Source organism: Pseudophryne corroboree, unplaced genomic scaffold (assembly GCF_028390025.1).
Source record: "Pseudophryne corroboree isolate aPseCor3 unplaced genomic scaffold, aPseCor3.hap2 scaffold_394, whole genome shotgun sequence".
Classification (NCBI taxonomy): domain Eukaryota; kingdom Metazoa; phylum Chordata; class Amphibia; order Anura; family Myobatrachidae; genus Pseudophryne; species Pseudophryne corroboree.
In genome coordinates, this window is record NW_026970036.1 from 364,004 (window position 1) to 388,032 (window position 24,029).

Here is a 24,029-nt window from a genome sequence, read left to right on the forward strand (position 1 = left end):
GCATTCATCATAAGTCAGTGACAAGTTCAAAAACTTTGGGCGACAGCGGAAGCAGTCCACTGACCAGTAAATCCCTTCCTCTTGTAACCAAGCTCACGCAAACCACCCCACCAACTCCCTCAGTGTCAATTTCCTCCTTCCCCAGGAATGCCAATAGTCCTGCAGGCCATGTCACTGGCAATTCTGACGAGTTCTCTCCTGCCTGGGATTCCTCCGATGCATCCTTGAGTGTAACGCCTACTGCTGCTGGCGCTGCTGTTGTTGCTGCTGGGAGTCGATGGTCATCCCAGAGGGGAAGTCGTAAGACCACTTTTACTACTTCCACCAAGCAATTGACTGTCCAACAGTCCTTTGCGAGGAAGATGAAATATCACAGCAGTCATCCTGCTGCAAAGCGGATAACTGAGGCCTTGGCATCCTGGGCAGTGAGAAACGTGGTTCCGGTATCCATCATTACTTCAGAGCCAACTATAGACTTGATTGAGGTACTGTGTCCCCGGTACCAAATACTATCTAGGTTCCATTTCTCTAGGCAGGCGATACCGAAAATGTACACAGACCTCAGAAAAAGACTCACCAGTGTCCTAAAAAATGCAGTTGTACCCAATGTCCACTTAACCACGGACATGTGGACAAGTGGAGCAGGGCAGACTCAGGACTATATGACTGTGACAGCCCACTGGGTAGATGTATTGACTCCCGCCGCAAGAACAGCAGCGGCGGCACCAGTAGCAGCATCTCGCAAACGCCAACTCTTTCCTAGGCAGGCTACGCTTTGTATCACCGCTTTCCAGAATACGCACACAGATGAAAACCTCTTACGGCAACTGAGGAAGATCATCACAGAATGGCTTACCCCAATTGGACTCTCCTGTGGATTTGTGGCATCGGACAACGCCAGCAATATTGTGCGTGCATTATATCTGGGCAAATTCCAGCACGTCCCATGTTTTGCACATACCTTGAATTTGGTGGTGCAGAATTATTTAAAAAACGACAGGGGCGTGCAAGAGATGCTGTCGGTGGCCACAAGAATTGCGGGACACTTTCGGCGTACAGGCACCACGTACAGAAGACTGGAGCAACACCAAAAACGCCTGAACCTGCCCTGCCATCATCTGAAGCAAGAAGTGGAAACGAGGTGGAATTCAACCCTCTATATGCTTCAGAGGATGGAGGAGCAGCAAAAGGCCATTCAAGCCTATACATCTGACCACGATATAGGAGGTGGAATGCACCTGTCTCAAGCGCAGTGGAGAATGATTTCAACGTTGTGCAAGGTTCTGCAACCTTTTGAACTTGCCACACGTGAAGTCAGTTCAGACACTGCCAGCCTGAGTCAGGTCATTCCCGTCATCAGGCTTTTGCAGAAGAAGCTGGAGACATTGAAGGAGGAGCTAAGACAGAGCGATTCCGCTAGGCATGTGGGACTTGTGGATGGAGCCCTTCATTCGCTTAACCAGGATTCACGGGTGGTCAATCTGTTGAAATCAGAGCACTACATTTTGGCCACCGTGCTCGATCCTAGATTTAAAACCTACGTTGTATCTCTCTTTCCGGCAGACACAAGTCTGCAGGGGTTCAAAGACCTGCTGGTGAGAAAATTATCAAGTCAAGCGGAACTTGATCGGTCAACAGCTCCTCCTTCACAGTCTCCCGCAATTGGGGGTGCGAGGAAAAGGCTCAGAATTCCGAGCCCACCCGCTGGCGGTGATGCAGGGCAGTCTGGAGCGACTGCTGATGCTGACATCTGGTCCGGACTGAAGGACCTGCCAACGATTACGGACATGTCGTCTACTGTCACTGCATATGATTCTCTCACCATTGAAAGAATGGTGGAGGATTATATGAGTGACCGCATCCAAGTAGGCACGTCAGACAGTCCGTACGTATACTGGCAGGAAAAAGAGGCAATTTGGAGGCCCTTGCACAAACTGGCTTTATTCTACCTAAGTTGCCCTCCCACAAGTGTGTACTCCGAAAGAGTGTTTAGTGCCGCCGCTCACCTTGTCAGCAATCGGCGTACGAGGTTACTTCCAGAAAATGTGGAGAAGATGATGTTCATTAAAATGAATTATAATCAATTGCTCCGTGGAGACATTGACCAGCAGCAATTGCCTCCACAAAGTATACAGGGAGCTGAGATGGTGGATTCCAGTGGGGACGAATTGATAATCTGTGAGGAGGGGGATGTACACGGTGATGAATCGGAGGATGATGATGAGGTGGACATCTTGCCTCTATAGAGCCAGTTTGTGCAAGGAGAGATTTATTGCTTCTTTTTTGGTGGGGGTCCAAACCAACCCGTCATTTCAGTCACAGTCGTGTGGCAGACCCTGTCACTGAAATGATGGGTTGGTTAAAGTGTGCATGTCCTGTTTATACAACATAAGGGTGGGTGGGAGGGCCCAAGGCAATTCCACCTTGCACCTCTTTTTTCTTTTATTTTTCTTTGCGTCATGTGCTGTTTGGGGAGTGTTTTTTGGAAGGGCCATCCTGCGTGACACTGCAGTGCCACTCCTAGATGGGCCAGGTGTTTGTGTCGGCCACTTGGGTCGCTGAGCTTAGTCACACAGCTACCTCATTGCGCCTCTTTTTTTCTTTGCGTCATGTGCTGTTTGGGGAGTGTTTTTTGGAAGGGCCATCCTGCGTGACACTGCAGTGACACTCCTAGATGGGCCAGGTGTTTGTGTCGTCCACTTGGGTCGCTGAGCTTAGTCACACAGCTACCTCATTGCGCCACTTTTTTTCTTTGCGTCATGTGCTGTTTGGGGAGTGTTTTTTGGAAGGGCCATCCTGCGTGACACTGCAGTGCCACTCCTAGATGGGCCAGGTGTTTGTGTCGGCCACTTGGGTCGCTGAGCTTAGTCACACAGCTACCTCATTGCGCCTCTTTTTTTCTTTGCGTCATGTGCTGTTTGGGGAGTGTTTCTGGAAGGGCCATCCTGCGTGACAATGCAGTGCCACTCCTAGATGGGCCAGGTGTTTGTGTCGGCCACTTGGGTCGCTGAGCTTAGTCACACAGCTACCTCATTGCGCCTCTTTTTTTCTTTGCGTCATGTGCTGTTTGGGGAGTGTTTTTTGGAAGGGCCATCCTGCGTGACACTGCAGTGCCACTCCTAGATGGGCCAGGTGTTTGTGTCGGCCACTTGGGTCGCTGAGCTTAGTCACACAGCTACCTCATTGCGCCTCTTTTTTTCTTTGCGTCATGTGCTGTTTGGGGAGTGTTTTTTGGAAGGGCCATCATGCGTGACACTGCAGTGCCACTCCTAGATGGGCCAGGTGTTTGTGTCGGCCACTTGGGTCACTGAGCTTAGTCATCCAGCGACCTCGGTGCAAATTTTAGGACTAAAAATAATATTGTGAGGTGTGAGGTGTTAAGAATAGACTGAAAATTAGTGGAAATTATGGTTATTGAGGTTAATAATACTTTGGGATCAAAATGACTCCCAAATTCTATGATTTAAGCTGTTTTTTAGGGTTTTTTGAAAAAAACACCCGAATCCAAAACACACCCGAATCCGACAAAAAAAATTCGGTGAGGTTTAGCCAAAACGCGTTCGAACCCAAAACACGGCCGCGGAACCGAACCCAAAACCAAAACACAAAACCCGAAAAATTTCCGGTGCACATCTCTAGTGGCCATGCCATGTCACTGTGCAGGAGCCAGCACCGCTCACACACTAGTCCCCGGTGCAGCCCCCAACCCCCGGGACACCCGGAGCAACAAAATGTAGATTCAGGCCACCAGGCCACGCCCCTACCTATGAAACCATGCCTCCTTTTTACCATTGCGCTGCTTATCTGCGCGCACTGCATTACAATCTCCCTCGCCACCTCTCTGGGTGTCACCAGTGATAGTGACACCTCTGCCATGCTTGTAGCAGCTGGTCCTAAGATCTACACCTCAAGCCCTGAGTGTTTGCCCTTGTGACTTGTTGATCATCATAGCAAAGCAGATGCTTACAGAAAACTGCAGGGGCTTAGATTGAAAATAAAAAAAATTGATGGGTATAAGGTAGAGAGGAGCGGGTTCGGTTCTCCGAGAACTGAATTCCCCACGAACCCCACGAACTCCTCCTCCGAGGCAGGCTCGGTTGTTCCCGCCTGACTCGGAAAACCTGAACAAGGGAAAATGTCATCATCCCGCTGTCGGATTCTCGCGAGATTCGGATTCCATATAAAGAGCTGCGCGTTGCCGCCATTTTTACTCGTGCATTGAAGAGAGAGCGGAGAGGACGTGGCTATGTTCTCTCAGTGGAAATCTCAATATCAGTGCTCAGTATCAGTGGATACTTATTGCTGCTCAGTAATACTAGTAGTGTGTCTCTCCTGCTCAGTGTCAGTTCTCAGTAGTATCCTCATCAGTGCTCAGTATCACTGCTCATTGTCTTGTGCTGCATTGTTGTGCTCAGCATACTACAGTACATTACTAATAGTCCAGTGCTGCATCTTGCTGCTCAGTGTCAGTTCTAGTATCCTCATCAGTGCTCACTATCACTGCTCATTGCATTGTGGTGTTCTGTATACTACAGTAACATAGTAATATAGTAACATATAGTAACATAGTTTTTGAGGTTGAATAGAGGCAAATTGCCCATCGTGTTCAACCTGTTTTAAGTTGTGATGATTCTACATACTTGCTGAATAATGTTTTATGACTAGTTAGCTACTACAACTCATGTTACCCCCGGATTAACCATGTTGATATTTTAAGTATTATAACCTTGGATAGCTTTTTCATTCAGAAATGTATCCATTCCTTTTTTAAATCCAATTACAGAGTCCGCCATTACCACCTTCCCTGGCAGGAAATTCCACATCCTGATTGCCCTAACAGTGAAGATCATAGTATCTCACCTGGCAGGTAAGTAGGAGTTGGGCCAGAGCTGTGGAGGATTGCTGCTCGGGCACCCCCTGTCAAATGAAGGAGTTCCAACTGAGGCAGCACAAGGGAACTCTCGAAAGAAGAACAAGGCTAGAGGAAGATCTGAGACAAAGAAATCTGACTTTTACCAGAGCTGACCAGAGGAAAGCACAAACACAGTCCCCCACTACCACAAATAATGCAGTCGAGTTTCCCACATTTGGGGAAATCACAGGGGTCAGCATACCCAGAATGCAATGAATGAACCTCACCCTGGGAGAACAATCTTCATGACCATGGTATCGCCTATGCAAAATAAGTATGATTTGGGATAGGGCTGGGGAGGGCCGCTGCTCAGGCACATCTCTGTCAAGTAAAGGAGATTCAACTGAGGCAGCACAAGGGAACTCTCATCTGGGGACAACAACTGCAGGGAGAACACATATTTTCAGATGAACATGGGAGGGCAGAAGGCTGCCTAATACTGAAGCACCCCCAAACAACAAACCAAATGCAACAACTAGTACAAGCATTCCTGGGGGAAGTTCTGCAGAAGACGGATTTGCATACGGTGATGTCATCCAAGCAGTGGGCCAAAGTTGGCTGGATCCCTCATCTGCATATGAAAAGAGAAAAGGGGTATGCAGGGCATGGCGGCCTTTTGCGGCGCTTGGATGACCCTTAGTTCGCATTAAACACCCCCACCCTCCTTCGGTGTGGGGCTCATGTTGACAATGCCCCAGCCCCTGAAGCATTCAAGCTGATTTCTTACAGCAGCTTGGCACTGTAACAGCTCCAGAGCTGCTCTGTAAGGCAAGTAAAAGGGTGTGTAGTTTGCATTGTGCATTGGAAGGCACAAAGTAAGCAGACAGGAGGAGAAGTCAGGATAGTGCACAAGGGTATAAAAGGGAGGGGCTCAAGAAAAAAGAAGTGGAAACAGACAGCAAACTAGGCTGGAGAGAGACCTGAGACAAAGAGATCTGAATTATACGAGAGCCGACCAGGGGAAACACAAATTATGCAGTCAAGTTTCCCACATTTGGGGAAATCGCAGGGGCAGCACACCCAGAGTGCAATGGGTGAGCCTTGCCCTGGAAGAAGCACCTTCATGATCATAGTATCTCACCTGGCAGGTAAGTAGGAGTTGGGCTTGAGCTGGGGAGGGTCGCTGCTCGGGCACCCCCCTGTCAAGTGAAGGAGATCCAACTGAGGCAGCACAAGGGAACTCTCGAAAGAAGAACAAGGCTAGAGGAAGATCTGAAACAAAGAAATCTGACTTTTACCAGAGCTGACCAGAGGAAAACACAAACACAGTCCCCCACTACCACAAATAATGCAGTCGAGTTACCCACATTTGGGGAAATCACAGGGGTCAGCATACCCAGAATGCAATGAATGAACCTCACCCTGGGAGAATAATCTTCATGACCATGGTATCTCATATGCAAAATAAGTATGATTTGGGATAGGGCTGGGGAGGGCCGCTGCTCAGGCACATCTCTGTCAAGTAAAGGAGATTCAACTGAGGCAGCACAAGGGAACTCTCATCTGGGGACAACAACTGCAGGGAGAACACATATTTTCAGATGAACATGGGAGGGCAGAAGGCTGCCTAATACTGAAGCACCCCCAAACAACAAACCAAATGCAACAACTAGTGCAAGCATTCCTGTTTGTTTCTGAAGCCAACTTTGACCCACTGCTTGGATGACATCACCATATGCAAATCCATCTGCTGCAGGCCTTCCCCCAGGAATGCTTGCACTCTTTATATGAAATCCGAATCTCGCGAGAATCCGACAGCGGGATGATGACATTTTCCCTTGTTCAGGTTTTCCGAGTCAGGCGGGAACAACCGAGCCTGCCTCGGAGGAGGAGTTCGTGGGGTTCGTGGGGAATTCGGTTCTCGGAGAACCGAACCCGCTCCTCTCTACCTTATACCCATCAATTTTTTTTATTTTCAATCTAAGCCCCTGCAGTTTTCTGTAAGCATCTGCTTTGCTATGATGATCAACAAGTCACAAGGGCAAACACTCAGGGCTTGAGGTGTAGATCTTAGGACCAGCTGCTACAAGCATGGCAGAGGTGTCACTATCACTGGTGACACCCAGAGAGGTGGCGAGGGAGATTGTAATGCAGTGCGCGCAGATAAGCAGCGCAATGGTAAAAAGGAGGCATGGTTTCATAGGTAGGGGCGTGGCCTGGTGGCCTGAATCTACATTTTGTTGCTCCGGGTGTCCTGGGGGTTGGGGGCTGCACCGGGGACAAGTGTGTGAGCGGTGCTGGCTCCTGCACAGTGACATGGCATGGCCACTAGAGATGTGCACCGGAAATTTTTCGGGTTTTGTGTTTTGGTTTTGGGTTCGGTTCCGCGGCCGTGTTTTGGGTTCGAACGCATTTTGGCTAAACCTCACCGAATTTTTTTTGTCGGATTCGGGTGTGTTTTGGATTCGGGTGTTTTTTTCAAAAAACCCTAAAAAACAGCTTAAATCATAGAATTTGGGAGTCATTTTGATCCCAAAGTATTATTAACCTCAATAACCATAATTTCCACTAATTTTCAGTCTATTCTTAACACCTCACACCTCACAATATTATTTTTAGTCCTAAAATTTGCACCGAGGTCGCTGGATGACTAAGCTCAGTGACCCAAGTGGCCGACACAAACACCTGGCCCATCTAGGAGTGGCACTGCAGTGTCACGCATGATGGCCCTTCCAAAAAACACTCCCCAAACAGCACATGACGCAAAGAAAAAAAGAGGCGCAATGAGGTAGCTGTGTGACTAAGCTCAGCGACCCAAGTGGCCGACACAAACACCTGGCCCATCTAGGAGTGGCACTGCAGTGTCACGCAGGATGGCCCTTCCAAAAAACACTCCCCAAACAGCACATGACGCAAAGAAAAAAAGAGGCGCAATGAGGTAGCTGTGTGACTAAGCTCAGCGACCCAAGTGGCCGACACAAACACCTGGCCCATCTAGGAGTGGCACTGCAGTGTCACGCAGGATGGCCCTTCCAAAAACACTCCCCAAACAGCACATGACGCAAAGAAAAAAAGAGGCGCAATGAGGTAGCTGTGTGACTAAGCTCAGCGACCCAAGTGGCCGACACAAACACCTGGCCCATCTAGGAGTGGCACTGCAGTGTCACGCAGGATGGCCCTTCCAAAAAACACTCCCCAAACAGCACATGACGCAAAGAAAAAAAGTGGCGCAATGAGGTAGCTGTGTGACTAAGCTCAGCGACCCAAGTGGACGACACAAACACCTGGCCCATCTAGGAGTGTCACTGCAGTGTCACGCAGGATGGCCCTTCCAAAAAACACTCCCCAAACAGCACATGACGCAAAGAAAAAAAGAGGCGCAATGAGGTAGCTGTGTGACTAAGCTCAGCGACCCAAGTGGCCGACACAAACACCTGGCCCATCTAGGAGTGGCACTGCAGTGTCACGCAGGATGGCCCTTCCAAAAAACACTCCCCAAACAGCACATGACGCAAAGAAAAATAAAAGAAAAAAGAGGTGCAAGGTGGAATTGCCTTGGGCCCTCCCACCCACCCTTATGTTGTATAAACAGGACATGCACACTTTAACCAACCCATCATTTCAGTGACAGGGTCTGCCACACGACTGTGACTGAAATGACGGGTTGGTTTGGACCCCCACCAAAAAAGAAGCAATAAATCTCTCCTTGCACAAACTGGCTCTATAGAGGCAAGATGTCCACCTCATCATCATCCTCCGATTCATCACCGTGTACATCCCCCTCCTCACAGATTATCAATTCGTCCCCACTGGAATCCACCATCTCAGCTCCCTGTATACTTTGTGGAGGCAATTGCTGCTGGTCAATGTCTCCACGGAGCAATTGATTATAATTCATTTTAATGAACATCATCTTCTCCACATTTTCTGGAAGTAACCTCGTACGCCGATTGCTGACAAGGTGAGCGGCGGCACTAAACACTCTTTCGGAGTACACACTTGTGGGAGGGCAACTTAGGTAGAATAAAGCCAGTTTGTGCAAGGGCCTCCAAATTGCCTCTTTTTCCTGCCAGTATACGTACGGACTGTCTGACGTGCCTACTTGGATGCGGTCACTCATATAATCCTCCACCATTCTTTCAATGGTGAGAGAATCATATGCAGTGACAGTAGACGACATGTCCGTAATCGTTGGCAGGTCCTTCAGTCCGGACCAGATGTCAGCATCAGCAGTCGCTCCAGACTGCCCTGCATCACCGCCAGCGGGTGGGCTCGGAATTCTGAGCCTTTTCCTCGCACCCCCAATTGCGGGAGACTGTGAAGGAGGAGCTGTTGACCGATCAAGTTCCGCTTGACTTGATAATTTTCTCACCAGCAGGTCTTTGAACCCCTGCAGACTTGTGTCTGCCGGAAAGAGAGATACAACGTAGGTTTTAAATCTAGGATCGAGCACGGTGGCCAAAATGTAGTGCTCTGATTTCAACAGATTGACCACCCGTGAATCCTGGTTAAGCGAATGAAGGGCTCCATCCACAAGTCCCACATGCCTAGCGGAATCGCTCTGTCTTAGCTCCTCCTTCAATGTCTCCAGCTTCTTCTGCAAAAGCCTGATGACGGGAATGACCTGACTCAGGCTGGCAGTGTCTGAACTGACTTCACGTGTGGCAAGTTCAAAAGGTTGCAGAACCTTGCACAACGTTGAAATCATTCTCCACTGCGCTTGAGACAGGTGCATTCCACCTCCTATATCGTGGTCAGATGTATAGGCTTGAATGGCCTTTTGCTGCTCCTCCATCCTCTGAAGCATATAGAGGGTTGAATTCCACCTCGTTTCCACTTCTTGCTTCAGATGATGGCAGGGCAGGTTCAGGCGTTTTTGGTGTTGCTCCAGTCTTCTGTACGTGGTGCCTGTACGCCGAAAGTGTCCCGCAATTCTTGTGGCCACCGACAGCATCTCTTGCACGCCCCTGTCGTTTTTTAAATAATTCTGCACCACCAAATTCAAGGTATGTGCAAAACATGGGACGTGCTGGAATTTGCCCAGATATAATGCACGCACAATATTGCTGGCGTTGTCCGATGCCACAAATCCACAGGAGAGTCCAATTGGGGTAAGCCATTCTGTGATGATCTTCCTCAGTTGCCGTAAGAGGTTTTCATCTGTGTGCGTATTCTGGAAAGCGGTGATACAAAGCGTAGCCTGCCTAGGAAAGAGTTGGCGTTTGCGAGATGCTGCTACTGGTGCCGCCGCTGCTGTTCTTGCGGCGGGAGTCAATACATCTACCCAGTGGGCTGTCACAGTCATATAGTCCTGAGTCTGCCCTGCTCCACTTGTCCACATGTCCGTGGTTAAGTGGACATTGGGTACAACTGCATTTTTTAGGACACTGGTGAGTCTTTTTCTGAGGTCTGTGTACATTTTCGGTATCGCCTGCCTAGAGAAATGGAACCTAGATAGTATTTGGTACCGGGGACACAGTACCTCAATCAAGTCTATAGTTGGCTCTGAAGTAATGATGGATACCGGAACCACGTTTCTCACTGCCCAGGATGCCAAGGCCTCAGTTATCCGCTTTGCAGCAGGATGACTGCTGTGATATTTCATCTTCCTCGCAAAGGACTGTTGGACAGTCAATTGCTTGGTGGAAGTAGTAAAAGTGGTCTTACGACTTCCCCTCTGGGATGACCATCGACTCCCAGCAGCAACAACAGCAGCGCCAGCAGCAGTAGGCGTTACACTCAAGGATGCATCGGAGGAATCCCAGGCAGGAGAGAACTCGTCAGAATTGCCAGTGACATGGCCTGCAGGACTATTGGCATTCCTGGGGAAGGAGGAAATTGACACTGAGGGAGTTGGTGGGGTGGTTTGCGTGAGCTTGGTTACAAGAGGAAGGGATTTACTGGTCAGTGGACTGCTTCCGCTGTCGCCCAAAGTTTTTGAACTTGTCACTGACTTATGATGAATGCGCTGCAGGTGACGTATAAGGGAGGATGTTCCGAGGTGGTTAACGTCCTTACCCCTACTTATTACAGCTTGACAAAGGCAACACACGGCTTGACACCTGTTGTCCGCATTTCTGTTGAAATACTTCCACACCGAAGAGCTGATTTTTTTTGTATTTTCACCAGGCATGTCAATGGCCATATTCCTCCCACGGACAACAGGTGTCTCGCCGGGTGCCTGACTTAAACAAACCACCTCACCATCAGAATCCTCCTTGTCAATTTCCTCCCCAGCGCCAGCAACACCCATATTCTCCTCATCCTGGTGTACTTCAACACTGACATCTTCAATCTGACTATCAGGAACTGGACTGCGGGTGCTCCTTCCAGCACTTGCAGGGGGCGTGCAAATGGTGGAAGGTGCATGCTCTTCACGTCCAGTGTTGGGAAGGTCAGGCATCGCAACCGACACAATTGGACTCTCCTTGTGGATTTGTGATTTTGAAGAACGCACAGTTCTTTGCTGTGCTTTTGCCAGCTTAAGTCTTTTCATTTTTCTAGCGAGAGGCTGAGTGCTTCCATCCTCATGTGAAGCTGAACCACTAGCCATGAAGATAGGCCAGGGCCTCAGCCGTTCCTTGCCACTCCGTGTGGTAAATGGCATATTGGCAAGTTTACGCTTCTCCTCCGACGATTTTTATTTAGATTTTTGAGTCATTTTTTTACTGATCTTTTGTGTTTTGGATTTTACATGCTCTGTACTATGACATTGGGCATCGGCCTTGGGAGACGACGTTGATGGAATTTCATCGTCTCGGCCATGACTAGTGGCAGCAGCTTCAGCACGAGGTGGAAGTGGATCTTGATCTTTCCCTATTTTTGGAACCTCAACATTTTTGTTCTCCATATTTTAATAGGCACAACTAAAAGGCACCTCAGGTAAACAATGGAGATGGATGGATACTAGTATACTTATGGATGACGAGTGACTGACGACACAGAGGTAGCTACAGCCGTGGACTACTGTACTGCGTCTGCTAGTATAGAGATGATAATTAATGATATAAAAAAAAATATATATATAACTACTGTAGGTATATATAATATAATGACGGACCTGGTGGACACTGTCAGCAGACTGCTAAACTACTAGTATGAAGAAGATAGAAAAAAACTTCCACCACAGGTAGGTAGGTATACAATTATGGACGAGCACTGACGACACAGAGATAGCCACAGCCGTGGCCTACCGTACTGCGTCTGCTAGTATAGAGATGATAATTAATGATATAAAAAAAAATATATATAACTACTGTAGGTATATATAATATAATGACGGACCTGGTGGACACTGTCAGCAGACTGCTAAACTACTAGTATGAAGAAGATAGAAAAAAAAAACCACCACAGTTAGGTATACAATTATGGACGAGTGACGACACAGAGGTAGGTACAGCCGTGGACTACCGTACTGCGTCTGCTAGTATAGATAATATACTAAATATATTACTACTGTAGGTATATAATATAATGACGGACCTGGTGGACACTGTCAGCAGACTCCTAAACTACTAGTATGAAGAAGATAGAAAAAAAAACCCCACCACAGGTAGGTATACAATTATGGACGAGCACTGACGACACAGAGGTAGGTACAGCCGTGGACTACCGTACTGCATCTGCTAGTATAGATAATATAATAAATATATTACTACTGTAGGTATATAATATAATGACGGACCTGGTGGACACTGTCAGCAGACTGCTAAACTGCTAGTATGAAGAAGATAAAAAAAAAACCCACCACAGGTAGGTAGGTATACAATTATGGACGAGCACTGACGACACAGAGATAGCCACAGCCGTGGACTACCGTACTGCGTCTGCTAGTATAGATAATATAATAAATATATTACTACTGTAGGTATATAATATAATGATGGACCTGGTGGACACTGTCAGTAGACTCCTAAACTACTAGTATGAAGAAGATAGAAAAAAAAAAACCACCACAGGTAGGTAGGTATACAATTATGGACGAGCACTGACGACACAGAGATAGCCACAGCCGTGGACTACCGTACTGCGTCTGCTAATATAGAGATGATAAAGATGAAAAAAAATATATAACACTACTGCAGGTAAATATTTATATAATATATGTATGACGGACCTGCTGGACACTGTCAGCAGAATGCATTTATAGAATTAAAAAAAACACCACAGGAGTGTTTAACTTTTTCAGGCAGACAATATACTGGTGGTCACACTGGCAGCAAAAGTGTGCACTGTACTCCTGCTATAACTGCTCCCCAGTCTCCCCCACAATTAAGCTGTGTGAGCAGTGAGCACTCAGCACAGTCAGATATACATAGATGATATATCATGCAGCACACTGAGGCTGAGCACAGATATGGTATGTGTATCGTTTTTTTTCAGGCAGAGAACGGATTATAAATAATAAAACTGGTGGTCACTATCAGCAAAACTCTGCACTACTGAGTACTCCTGACAAGTTCAACTGCTCCCCAAATTAGTAGTAAATCAAATGTCACTCGTCTCTATCTTCTAATCTAAACGGAGAGGACGCCAGCCACGTCCTCTCCCTATCAATCTCAATGCACGTGTGAAAATGGCGGCGACGCGCGGCTCCTTATATAGAATCCAAGTCTCGTGAGAATCCGACAGCGGGATGATGACGTTCGGGCGCGCTCGGGTTAACCGAGCAAGGCGAGAGGATCCGAGTCTGCTCGGACCCGAGCAAAAAAGGGTGAAGCTCGGGCGGGTTCGGATTCCGAGGAACCGAACCCGCTCATCTCTTATGGCCACCCAGCATGACGCCTCCCTTCTTGACCATGCTGTAATTGCAGTCGCACTGCAGTTCAGCGTGATCATAAAAAATGGTGTAGCCTCCTGCTGGTGCAGACTGTATGTGCGCGCAGGAAGCCGCCACCATTTTTGTGATCACAGCGGCTGAATGTGATGTCATACAGCTGCTGTGACCACGCCCCCTGTGTCTCCTCCATTGCAGACCCCATTTTGAAGCCTTGCCCCCGCACCGCTCCATCCCTGACTTGGAAATGGAGTGTTGCTGACCCCCCTCTCCCCCCCTGCCCCGATTGACAGGCAGAGGCGATCGCATTCTCTGTGGGGTGCTGCAGAAAATGCAGGCACATGCGTATGCTCTTAGCAATTTTTGCAGTTGGATCACTTATTGTGATTGCAATCCAACCTGAATCAGGCCCTATTACCTATCACAATGCGCTGCGGGCAGTACAAAATTGGTTTAATATAGGAGAAAACCCCCCAGACCTGTGCTCCTTAACTGTACCTGGTGGCTAGTGGAGCGGCTGCCCAGTAATCAGTGTCCACGCCAGTGCGCACACGGTCCACCCCCTACGGCCACGCTCCCCTTCATCAGCGGCCTCGTGATCCGGAAGGGCGGTGTGTGTGTGACTGACCTTAGGAAGAATCCGGAGCCTCCGCTGCAGTGACCCAGCAACCAGGGCACGGGAGTATACAGTGCCGCTGGGAGTGATGAAGCTGCAGTAAAGATGTCTATTAGACCTAGCCTGCTGCAGCCCTTGTAGATTCTCATAAAACAAGTTCTTCTTTTCTTGTCAAAATGAATAGCTAAGAATTGGCTTCCTGAGGCAGGCCCCTGTTAAGTGGCCTGCTACTGAAGGCACCAACTACAAACTGAGCTCCCTGTTCATGGAAGCGGGGTTATAGAGGAGGATGCGCTGAGCATCTTGGGAACAGTCAAAAGCTTTGAGTCGGTTGGTGCCTCAGATCAAGATCCTACTCTACACCCCAATGTGAATCCTTGTGGAGTCCTGTGTACCCCACAGAAGAAATTAATGTGTCACACCCATTGGCATCAACCTTAGAATAGCTGCTGATGGGCACAATTGAGAAAGGAAGGGGGGGGGGGACATTTGAATCCAGCACATAGATGCAATTCAAATATGTAATTTGTACCTTCCTATTTTAAAATATAATGGATGAACTTCACCCTGTGAGAACAATCTTCATGATCAAGAGATCTCATATGCAAAATAAGTATGAGTTGGGATAGGGCTGGGGAGGGTGGCTGCTCGGGCAGCCCCTCCCCCATCAAGTTAAGGAGATTCAACTGAGGAAGCACAAGGGAACTCTCGTCTGGGGACAACAACTGCAGGGAGACCACATCTTTTCAGATGAACATGGGAGGGCGGAAGGCTGCCTAATACTGAAGCACCATCAAATATCAAACCATATGCAACAACTAGTACAAGCATTCCTGGGGGAAGGTCTGCAGCAGACGGATTTGCATACGGTGATGTCATCCAAGCAGTGGGCCAAAGTTGGCTGGAACCCTCATCTGCATATGAAAAGAGAAAAGGGGCATGCAGGGCATGGCGGCCTTTTGCGGTGCTTGGATGACCCCTAGTTCGCATTAAACACCCCCACCCTCCTTTGGTGTGGGGCTCATGTTGGCTATGCCCCAGCCCCTGAAGCATTCAAGCTGATTTCTTGCAGCAGCTGGGCACTGTAACAGCTCCAGAGCTGCTCTGTAAGGCAACTAAAAGGGTGTGGGCCCTGCAGCACTACCTGTAGTTCGCATTGTGCGTTGGAAGGCACAAAGTAAGCAGACGGGAGAAGTCAGGATAGTGCGCAAGGGCATAGAAGGGAGTGGCTCCAGAAAAGAGAAGTGGAAACAGACAGCAAACTAGGCTGGAGAGAGACCTGAGACAAAGAGATCTGAATTATACGAGAGCCGACCAGGGGAAACACAAATTATGCAATCAAGTTTCCCACATTTGGGGAAATCACAGGAGCAGCACACCCAGAGTGCAATGGGTGAGCCTTGCCCTGGGAGAAGCACCTTCATGATCATAGTATCTCACCTGGCAGGTAAGTAGGAGTTGGGCTAGAGCTGGGGAGGGTCACTGCTCGGGCACCCCCCTGTCAAGTGAAGGAGATCCAACTGAGGCAGCACAAGGGAACTCTCGAAAGAAGAACAAGGCTAGAGGAATATATGAGACAAAGAAATCTGACTTTTACCAGAGCTGACCAGAGGAAAACACAAACACAGTCCCCCACTACCACAAAAAATGCAGGCGAGTTTCCCACATTTGGGGAAATCACAGGGGTCAGCATACCCAGAATGCAATGAATGAACCTCACCCTGGGTGAACAATCTTCATGACCATGGTGTCTCCTATGCAAAATAAGTATGATTTGGGATAGGGCTGGGAGGGCCGCTGCTCAGGCACATCTCTGTCAAGTTAAGGAGATTCAACTGAGGCAGCACAAGGGAACTCTCATCTGGGGACAACAACTGCAGGGAGAACACATATTTTCAGATGAACATGGGAGGGCAGAAGGCTGCCTAATACTGAAGCACCCCCAAACAACAAACCAAATGCAACAACTAGTGCAAGCATTCCTGGGGCAAGGCCTGCAGCAGATGGATTTGCATATGGTGATGTCATCCAAGCAGTGGGTCAAAGTTGGCTTCAACCCTCATCTGCATATGAAAAGAGAAAAGGGGCGTGCAGGGCATGGCGGCCTTTTGCGGTGCTTGGATTACCCCTAGTTCGCATTAAACACCCCCACCCACCTTTGGTGTGGGGCTCATGTTGGCCATGCCCCATCCCCTGAAGCATTCAAGCTGATTTCTTGCAGCAGCTGGGCACTGTAACAGCTCCAGAGCTGCTCTTTAAGGCAAGTAAAAGATTGTGTGGGCCCTGCAGCACTACCTGTAGTTTGCATTGTGCATTGGAAGGCACAAAGTAAGCAGACGGGAGGAGAAGTCAGGATAGTGCACAAGGGTATAGAAGGGAGGGGCTCAAGATAAAAGAAGTGGAAACAGACAGCAAACTAGGCTGGAGAAAGACCTGAGACAAAGAGATCTGAATTATACGAGAGCCGACCAGAGGAAACACAAATTATGCAGTCAAGTGTCCCACATTTGGGGAAATCGTAGGAGCAGCACACCCAGAGTGCAATGGGTGAGCCTTGCCCTGGGAGAAGCACCTTCCTGATCATAGTATCTCACCTGGCAGGTAAGTAGGAGTTGGGCTAGAGCTGGGGAGGGTCGCTGCTCGGGCACCCCCCTGTCAAGTGAAGGAGATCCACCTGAGGCAGCACAAGGGAACTCTCGAAAGAAGAACAAGGCTAGAGGAAAATCTGAGACAAAGAAATCTGAGTTTTAACAGAGCTGACCAGAGGAAAGCACAAACACAGTCCCCCACTACCACAAATAATGCAGTCGAGTTTCCCACATTTGGGTAAATCACAGGGGTCAGCATACCCAAAATGCAATGAATGAACCTCACCCTGGGAGAACAATCTTCATGACCATGGTATCTCCTATGCAAAATAAGTATGATTTGGGATAGGGCTGGGGAGGGCCGCTGCTCATGCACATCTCTGTCAAGTAAAGGAGATTCAACTGAGGCAGCACAAGGGAACTCTCATCTGGGGACAACAACTGCAGGGAGAACACATATTTTCAGATGAACATGGGAGGGCAGAAGGCTGCCTAATACTGAAGCACCCCCAAACAACAAACCAAATGCAACAACTAGTGCAAGCATTCCTGGGGGAAGTTCTGCAGAAGACGGATTTGCATACGGTGATGTCATCCAAGCAGTGGGCCAAAGTTGGCTGGAACCCTCATCTGCATATGAAAAGAGAAAAGGGGTATGCAGGGCATGGCGGCCTTTTGCGGCGCTTGGATGACCCTTAGTTCGCATTAAACACCCCCACCCTCCTTCGGTGTGGGGCTCATGTTGGCCATGCCCCATCCCCTGAAGCATTCAAGCTGATTTCTTGCAGCAGCTTGGCACTGTATCAGCTCCAGAGCTGCTCTGTAAGGCAAGTAAAAGGGTGTGGGCCCTGCAGCACTACCTGTAGTTTGCATTGTGCATTGGAAGGCACAAAGTAAGCAGACAGGAGGAGAAGTCAGGATAGTGCACAAGGGTATAAAAGCGAGTTTCCCACATTTGGGAAAATCACAGGGGTCAGCATACCCAGAATGCAATGAATGAACCTCACCCTGGGAGAACAATCTTCATGACCATGGTATCTCCTATGCAAAATAAGTATGATTTGGGATAGGGCTGGGGAGGGCCGCTGCTCAGGCACATCTCTGTCAAGTAAAGGAGATTCAACTGAGGCAGCACAAGGGAACTCTCATCTGGGGACAACAACTGCAGGGAGAACACATATTTTCAGATAAAAATCTTGGTCATGCTCTGGTTTCTCTTCAGAACGAACAAATCTTTCGCCTTTTATTAAAGATTTCCGTGGAGAGGAGCAAAACCGAGTTTTATCTAAATTTTTGCATGCCCCATCTTTTTGGGGTTTCTTTTATCGGTTAAAAGATAGAATGAGTGTGCTTTAATGTAAGCTCATTTGCATAGAAATGACAGTAAATGTTTGTTTCTTTTCAAACAGAACTTTCTTGACCATGCTACTTGCTTGAAAGATCTGGGAGCACATGGAATACAGTACAAACCATGCTTATAGCAAGGAGAAGCCAGGTGAGAAATCTGCTTACTTTCAAGTTGGGCGCTCACTTTGATCTGAATGAGGACTGCTGGCACAGCATTTAGGCGACAGGTGGAATCTTGGTCATGCTCTGGTTTCTCTTCAGAACGAACAAATCTTTCGCCTTTTATTAAAGATTTCTGTGGAGAGGAGCAAAACTGAGTTTTATCTCAATTTTTGCATGCCCGATATTATTGGGGTTTCTTTTATCAGTTTCTTGTTAGCTTTAATGTAAGTTTATTTGCATAACAATGACTATAAATGTCTGTTTCTTTTCAAGCAGAACTTTCTTGACCATTCTAATTGCTTGAAAGATCTGGGAGCACATGGAAAAGAGTACAAACCATGCTTATAGCAAGGGGAAGCCTGGTGAGAAATCTGCTTTCTTTCTTTCAAATTGGGTGCTCACTTTGCGCTGAATGAGGACTGCTGGCATGGCACTCAGGCGACAGGTGGAATCTTAGTCATACTCTGGTTTCTCTTCAAAACGAACAGATCTTTCGCCTTTTACTAAAGATTTCCGTGGAGAGGAGCAAAACTGAGTTTTATCTCAATTTTTGCATGCTCCGTCTTATTGGGGTTTCTTTTATCGGTTTAAAGATAGAACGAGTGTGCTTTAATGTAAGCTCATTTGCATAGAAATGACAGTAAATGTTTGTTTCTTTTCAAACAGAACTTTCTTGACTATACTAAATGCTTGAAAGATCTGGGAGCACATGGAAAAGAGTACAAACCATGTTTATAGCAAGGGGAAGCCTGGTGAGAAATCTGCTTTCTTTCTTTCAAATTGGGTGCTCACTTTGAGCTGAATGAGGACTGCTGGCATGGCACTCAGGCGACAGGTGGAATCTTGGTCATGTTCTGGTTTCTCTTCAGAACGAACAAATCTTTCGCCTTTTACTAAAGATTTCCGTGGAGAGGAGCAAAACTGAGTTTTATCTCAATTTTTGCATGCCCCATCTTATTGGGATTTTATTTTATCGGTTTAAAGATAGAACGAGTGTGCTTTAATGTAAGCTCATTTGCATAGAAATGACAGTAAATGTTTGTTTCTTTTCAAACAGAACTTTCTTGACCACACTAATTGCTTGAAAGATCTGGGAGCACATGGAAAAGAGTACAAACCATGTTTATAGCAAGGGGAAGCCTGGTGAGAAATCTGCTTTCTTTCTTTCAAATTGGGTGCTCACTTTGAGCTGAATGAGGATTGCTGGCATGGCACTCAGGCGACAGGTGGAATCTTGGTCATGCTCTGGTTTCTCTTCAAAACGAACAGATCTTTCGCCTTTTACTAAAGATTTCCGTGGAGAGGAGCAAAACTGAGTTTTATCTCAATTTTTGCATGCTCCGTCTTATTGGGGTTTCTTTTATCGGTTTAAAGATAGAACGAGTGTGCTTTAATGTAAGCTCATTTGCATAGAAATGACAGTAAATGTTTGTTTCTTTTCAAACAGAACTTTCTTGACTATACTAATTGCTTGAAAGATCTGGGAGCACATAGAAAAGAGTACAAACCATGTTTATAGCAAGGGGAAGCCTGGTGAGAAATCTGCTTTCTTTCATTCAAATTGGGTGCTCACTTTCAGCTGAATGAGAACTGCTGGCATGGCACTCAGGCGACAGGTGGCATCTTGGTCATGCTCTGGTTTCTCTTCAGAACTAACAAATATTTCGCCTTTTATTAAAGATTTCCGTGGAGAGGAGCAAAACTGAGTTTTATCTCAATTTTTGCATGCCCCATATTATTGGGGTTTCTTTTATCAGTTTAAAGACAGAACGAGTGTGCTTTCTTGTTAGCTTTAATGTAAGTTTATTTGCATAACAATGACAGTAAATGTTGTTTCTTTTCAAACAGAACTTTCTTGACCATGCTACTTGCTTAAAGGTCTGGGAGCACATGGAAAACAGTACAAACCATGCAGTATCACAAGAGCCTTTATTTGATCTTTCATGAAGATAGAGCAGAATTGAGGACACGTCAACAATTTCTGCCGAAGGTGGTTCATCTTTCCACATGGTGCCTTTGGCCACTGACACCTTCGTTGAGTCAAAGTCTCTGGCTGTGGTCAGAACTTTGAAAATGTATGTCACCAGAACGGTTCAGATTAGGAAAACAGAGGCTCTGTTTGTCCTGTATGCTCCCAACAGGATTTGGTGTCCTGCTTCCATGCAGACCATTATGCGCTGGATCTGTGGTAAGATTCAGCATGCTCGTTCCACGGCAGGATTGCCGTTACTGAAGTAGGTGAAGACCCATTCTACTAGAAAGGTGGGTTCATCCTTGGCAGCTGGTCGGGGAGTCTCGGCATTGCAACTTTGCCGAGCAGCTATTTAGTAAACACTTTTGCTAAGTTTTACAAGTTTGATACCTTGGCTGATGATAACCTTAAGTTGGGTCATTCGGTGCTGCAGAGTCGTACGCACTCTCCCACCCGTTCAAGAGCTTTGGTATAACCCCATGGTTCTTAATGTGACCCCAGCATCCTCTAGGTCGTATGAGAAAATAGGATTTTAATACCTACCGGTAAATCCTTTTCTCTTAGTCTGTAGAGGATGCTGGGCACCCGTCCCAGTCCATACTGTGTCTGCAGTTATTACTTGTGGTTATACACATGTTGTGTTATGGTTCTGGTCAGCTTTTTGCTGCAATTGTTCATGCCGTTGGCTTGTGTTCTGTTGAATGCCACGTTCTGCGGCATGTTTAAGGTGTGAGCTGGTAAGATGCTCACCTTAGTTTAACAATAAATCCTTTCCTCGAAATGTCCGTCTCCCTGGGCACAGTTCCTATAACTGGAGTCTGGAGGAGGGGCATAGAGGGAGGAGCCAGTTCACACCCTTTGAAAGTCTTAAAGTGCCCATGTCTCTTGCGGATCCCGTCTATACCCCATGGTTCTTAATGTGACCCCAGCATCCTCTACGGACTAAGAGAAAATAATGCCCTTGCGCACTATCCTGACTTCTCCTCCCGTCTGCTTACTTTGTGCCTTCCAACGCACAATGCGAACTACAGGTGGTGCTGCAGGGCCCACACCCTTTTACTTGCCTTACAGAACAGCTCTGGAGCTGTTACAGTGCCCAGCTGCTGCAAGAAATCAGCTTGAATGCTTCAGGGGATGGGGCATGGCCAACATGAGCCCCACACCAAAGGAGGGTGGGGGTGTTTAATGTGAACTAGGGGTCATCCAAGCACTGCAAAAGGCCGCCATGCCCTGCATGCCCCTTTTCTCTTTTCATATGCAGATGAGGGTTCCAGTCAACTTTGGCCCACTGCTTGGATAACATCACCGTATGCAAATCCGTCTGCTGCAGACCTTCCCCCAGGAATGCTTGTACTAGTTGTTGCATATGGTGCTTCAGTATTAGGCAGCCTTCCGCCCTCCCATGTTCATCTGAAAAGATGTGGTCTCCCTGCAGTTGTTGTCCCCAGACGAGAGTTCCCTTGTGCTTCCTCAGTTGAATCTCCTTAACTTGACGGGGGAGGTGCTGCCCGAGCAGCCCTCCCCAGCCCTATCCCAACTCATATTTATTTTGCATATGAGATCTCTTGATCATGAAGATTGTTCTCACAGGGTGAGGTTCATCCATTATATTTTAAAATAGGAAGGTACGAATTACATATTTGAATTGCATCTATGTGCTGGATTCAAATGTCCCCCCCCCTTCCTTTCTCAATTGTGCCCGTCAGCAGCTATTCTAAGGTTGCTGCCAATGGGTGTGACACATTAATTTTAGTGGAGGAAAGTGCAGTGCACCAAAACATAAGCTGACACAATCATGGAGAATGCGCCAGCATATATGCTCTTCTATCTATATTTTGCAAACCTGCTCTTGTCCCCTCCAGCTGCTCTATGTAGATTTAACGTCTGGCAAGGTGCATAACCCACTGACAAGCAGGAACACTCCTGCATGAGTTTTCTCTCTCACTAGCTGGATGATACACAATCATTTGCATGCGCTCCACTTCCGACACACCACCCACCCAACCACCCAGTCACCAGAGCCACCCACAAGCCAACTGGCTCCGTGATTTAATTTGCACAGTGTAGTCATCCAGGCAGCATGTCCTTCTCAATGGAAGGATCTCTGGTTCCATGGAATCTTCCGCATTGGAATGCTGCGGAACAAAAAGGATTTAAATATTCAGCTTGCTAGCATTCAATGTACCTGCGGCTTGGCTCTAGCACATGGGTCTTCATCCTGTGGCCCTCCAGCTGCTGTGAAACTACACATCCCAGCATGCCCTGCCACAGTTTTGCTATTAAGGTATGCTAAAACTGAGGCAGGGCATGCTGGGATGTGTAGTTCCACAGCAGCTGGAGGGTCGCAGGTTGAAGACCCATGTTTTAGCATGCCTGTTCTATGATGCATGTTCCATGATGTCACAATCAGCTTGGAATGGGGTGTCTAGCAGGCATTTGCTGACAGCCACTTGAGGGAGACACACATCAGGAGATGCAGCATATCGGAGGTCTTCGATGCCTTTCCAGCAAATGCACACCACCTGCTGCTGGTCTGGACACAAAACAATGCCCACAATCGAAGTCCCAAAATGCCCAACTACAGGATTCATGTAAGTAGTGAATTTAGGAATGAATTTAGAAGTAGGAAATTAAGTTAGTTCACAAGTACATTCAAATTCAGATCTAAAGACTAAACACAAAACACAAAATAAGACTCCACAGAGCAATTATCAGGTGTCTTTATTAATTGTTGCATTTAAAAAATCAAGCAATTAGGGAGCACAATGTTGCGACAATGTAACCCTATTTGCAAAATAGTACTAAATAAGTTTGTCGATGTAAGACATTTGCAAAGGCGCAAACAAAACACGCTGGAAAATGCAACTGAATCTGTTTTTGGAGGTTAGAAAAGATGCAGGATCAAGTAGCTCCATGGGTAGGGTGTTTGATTAGAATTCAACAGGTTATAGGTTTGAATCCTGGGTATGATAGTTTGAGGTGTTATTTAATAAAGCATGTTTATATATTAGTCACACATGGCTTACTTGTACAAATGGCATGTCACCAGTTAGTGCTGACTGCTGATATGCCATTTGCACTAAAACAAATTAAAATGGTAAAAGTTATTGTACTTTAAGTAAAAATAAAAGCTAAAATATCAATCCCAGTTTTGGATTACTTTAATGAACAAAAAAAAAATGCATATAGCAAAGGATAGTTTCAATCTGCCTACCTCTGGGTTATGGACCCAGCATGCTTCCATTACAGTACTCTGCTGCACATGTAAGTGCAAGAGATCCTGAAGCACTCACTCATCATGGGAAAGTACCAATGTGTTTCTTCATTGGTTGATGGAAGAAACATCTTACAAAAACTCTCCACATTATTGACTTTTTAAAATGTTTCTAGGAATCGTTCTAGATGAATGCTTATTAGCCTTTGTCAGTATGGACTTTTACAAAGTGTTGCTGTGGCGCAATCAGTTACTGTGTAAGGCTATTAACCAAAAGGTTGGTGGTTCAATCCCACCCAGGGACGTAATTGACCTTGTTATCAGATTTTGGTGATCTTTATGTAGACAAGTGAAAATTTCAAACCCCCTCTTATGGTGTAGGGTACCTGGCCTTCTCTGATGTAATCAGAGTTAGATTTGATTCAGTGATTTTATAAAAACAGCTAGGAAGCACAATTTAGCAGTGGGTTGCAGAGAAAAAGAAATATGCTGGCAAAAAAAT

At 47.0% G+C, this 24,029-nt stretch overlaps 13 non-coding genes and 1 pseudogene across 13 annotated transcripts; 6 read left to right on the top strand and 8 right to left on the bottom strand.

Annotated features, from left to right (window-relative positions):
• Nucleotides 1-5,026: 5,026 nt before the first annotated feature.
• LOC135022974 (U1 spliceosomal RNA) lies at nucleotides 5,027-5,190 on the bottom strand. The gene has a single exon (XR_010219984.1). It is a non-coding gene; the product is annotated as a U1 spliceosomal RNA (small nuclear RNA).
• Nucleotides 5,191-5,845: 655 nt separating this feature from the next.
• On the bottom strand, nucleotides 5,846-6,008 carry LOC135022880 (U1 spliceosomal RNA). Its single transcript, XR_010219898.1, has one exon. It is a non-coding gene; the product is annotated as a U1 spliceosomal RNA (small nuclear RNA).
• Nucleotides 6,009-6,160: 152 nt separating this feature from the next.
• Nucleotides 6,161-6,324, bottom strand: LOC135022825 (U1 spliceosomal RNA). The gene has a single exon (XR_010219847.1). It is a non-coding gene; the product is annotated as a U1 spliceosomal RNA (small nuclear RNA).
• A 9,212-nt stretch (nucleotides 6,325-15,536) lies between these two features.
• On the bottom strand, nucleotides 15,537-15,699 carry LOC135022901 (U1 spliceosomal RNA). The gene has a single exon (XR_010219919.1). It is a non-coding gene; the product is annotated as a U1 spliceosomal RNA (small nuclear RNA).
• Nucleotides 15,700-15,851: 152 nt separating this feature from the next.
• LOC135022814 (U1 spliceosomal RNA) lies at nucleotides 15,852-16,015 on the bottom strand. Its single transcript, XR_010219836.1, has one exon. It is a non-coding gene; the product is annotated as a U1 spliceosomal RNA (small nuclear RNA).
• A 675-nt stretch (nucleotides 16,016-16,690) lies between these two features.
• On the bottom strand, nucleotides 16,691-16,853 carry LOC135022871 (U1 spliceosomal RNA). Its single transcript, XR_010219889.1, has one exon. It is a non-coding gene; the product is annotated as a U1 spliceosomal RNA (small nuclear RNA).
• Nucleotides 16,854-17,005: 152 nt separating this feature from the next.
• LOC135022973 (U1 spliceosomal RNA) lies at nucleotides 17,006-17,169 on the bottom strand. Its single transcript, XR_010219983.1, has one exon. It is a non-coding gene; the product is annotated as a U1 spliceosomal RNA (small nuclear RNA).
• A 593-nt stretch (nucleotides 17,170-17,762) lies between these two features.
• LOC135022925 (U1 spliceosomal RNA) lies at nucleotides 17,763-17,890 on the bottom strand (annotated as a pseudogene).
• A 144-nt stretch (nucleotides 17,891-18,034) lies between these two features.
• LOC135022940 (U5 spliceosomal RNA) lies at nucleotides 18,035-18,150 on the top strand. The gene has a single exon (XR_010219951.1). It is a non-coding gene; the product is annotated as a U5 spliceosomal RNA (small nuclear RNA).
• A 270-nt stretch (nucleotides 18,151-18,420) lies between these two features.
• On the top strand, nucleotides 18,421-18,536 carry LOC135022946 (U5 spliceosomal RNA). Its single transcript, XR_010219957.1, has one exon. It is a non-coding gene; the product is annotated as a U5 spliceosomal RNA (small nuclear RNA).
• A 264-nt stretch (nucleotides 18,537-18,800) lies between these two features.
• LOC135022930 (U5 spliceosomal RNA) lies at nucleotides 18,801-18,916 on the top strand. The gene has a single exon (XR_010219941.1). It is a non-coding gene; the product is annotated as a U5 spliceosomal RNA (small nuclear RNA).
• A 274-nt stretch (nucleotides 18,917-19,190) lies between these two features.
• Nucleotides 19,191-19,306, top strand: LOC135022932 (U5 spliceosomal RNA). The gene has a single exon (XR_010219943.1). It is a non-coding gene; the product is annotated as a U5 spliceosomal RNA (small nuclear RNA).
• Nucleotides 19,307-19,581: 275 nt separating this feature from the next.
• Nucleotides 19,582-19,697, top strand: LOC135022939 (U5 spliceosomal RNA). Its single transcript, XR_010219950.1, has one exon. It is a non-coding gene; the product is annotated as a U5 spliceosomal RNA (small nuclear RNA).
• Nucleotides 19,698-19,971: 274 nt separating this feature from the next.
• On the top strand, nucleotides 19,972-20,087 carry LOC135022947 (U5 spliceosomal RNA). Its single transcript, XR_010219958.1, has one exon. It is a non-coding gene; the product is annotated as a U5 spliceosomal RNA (small nuclear RNA).
• The last annotated feature ends 3,942 nt before the right edge of the window (nucleotides 20,088-24,029 follow it).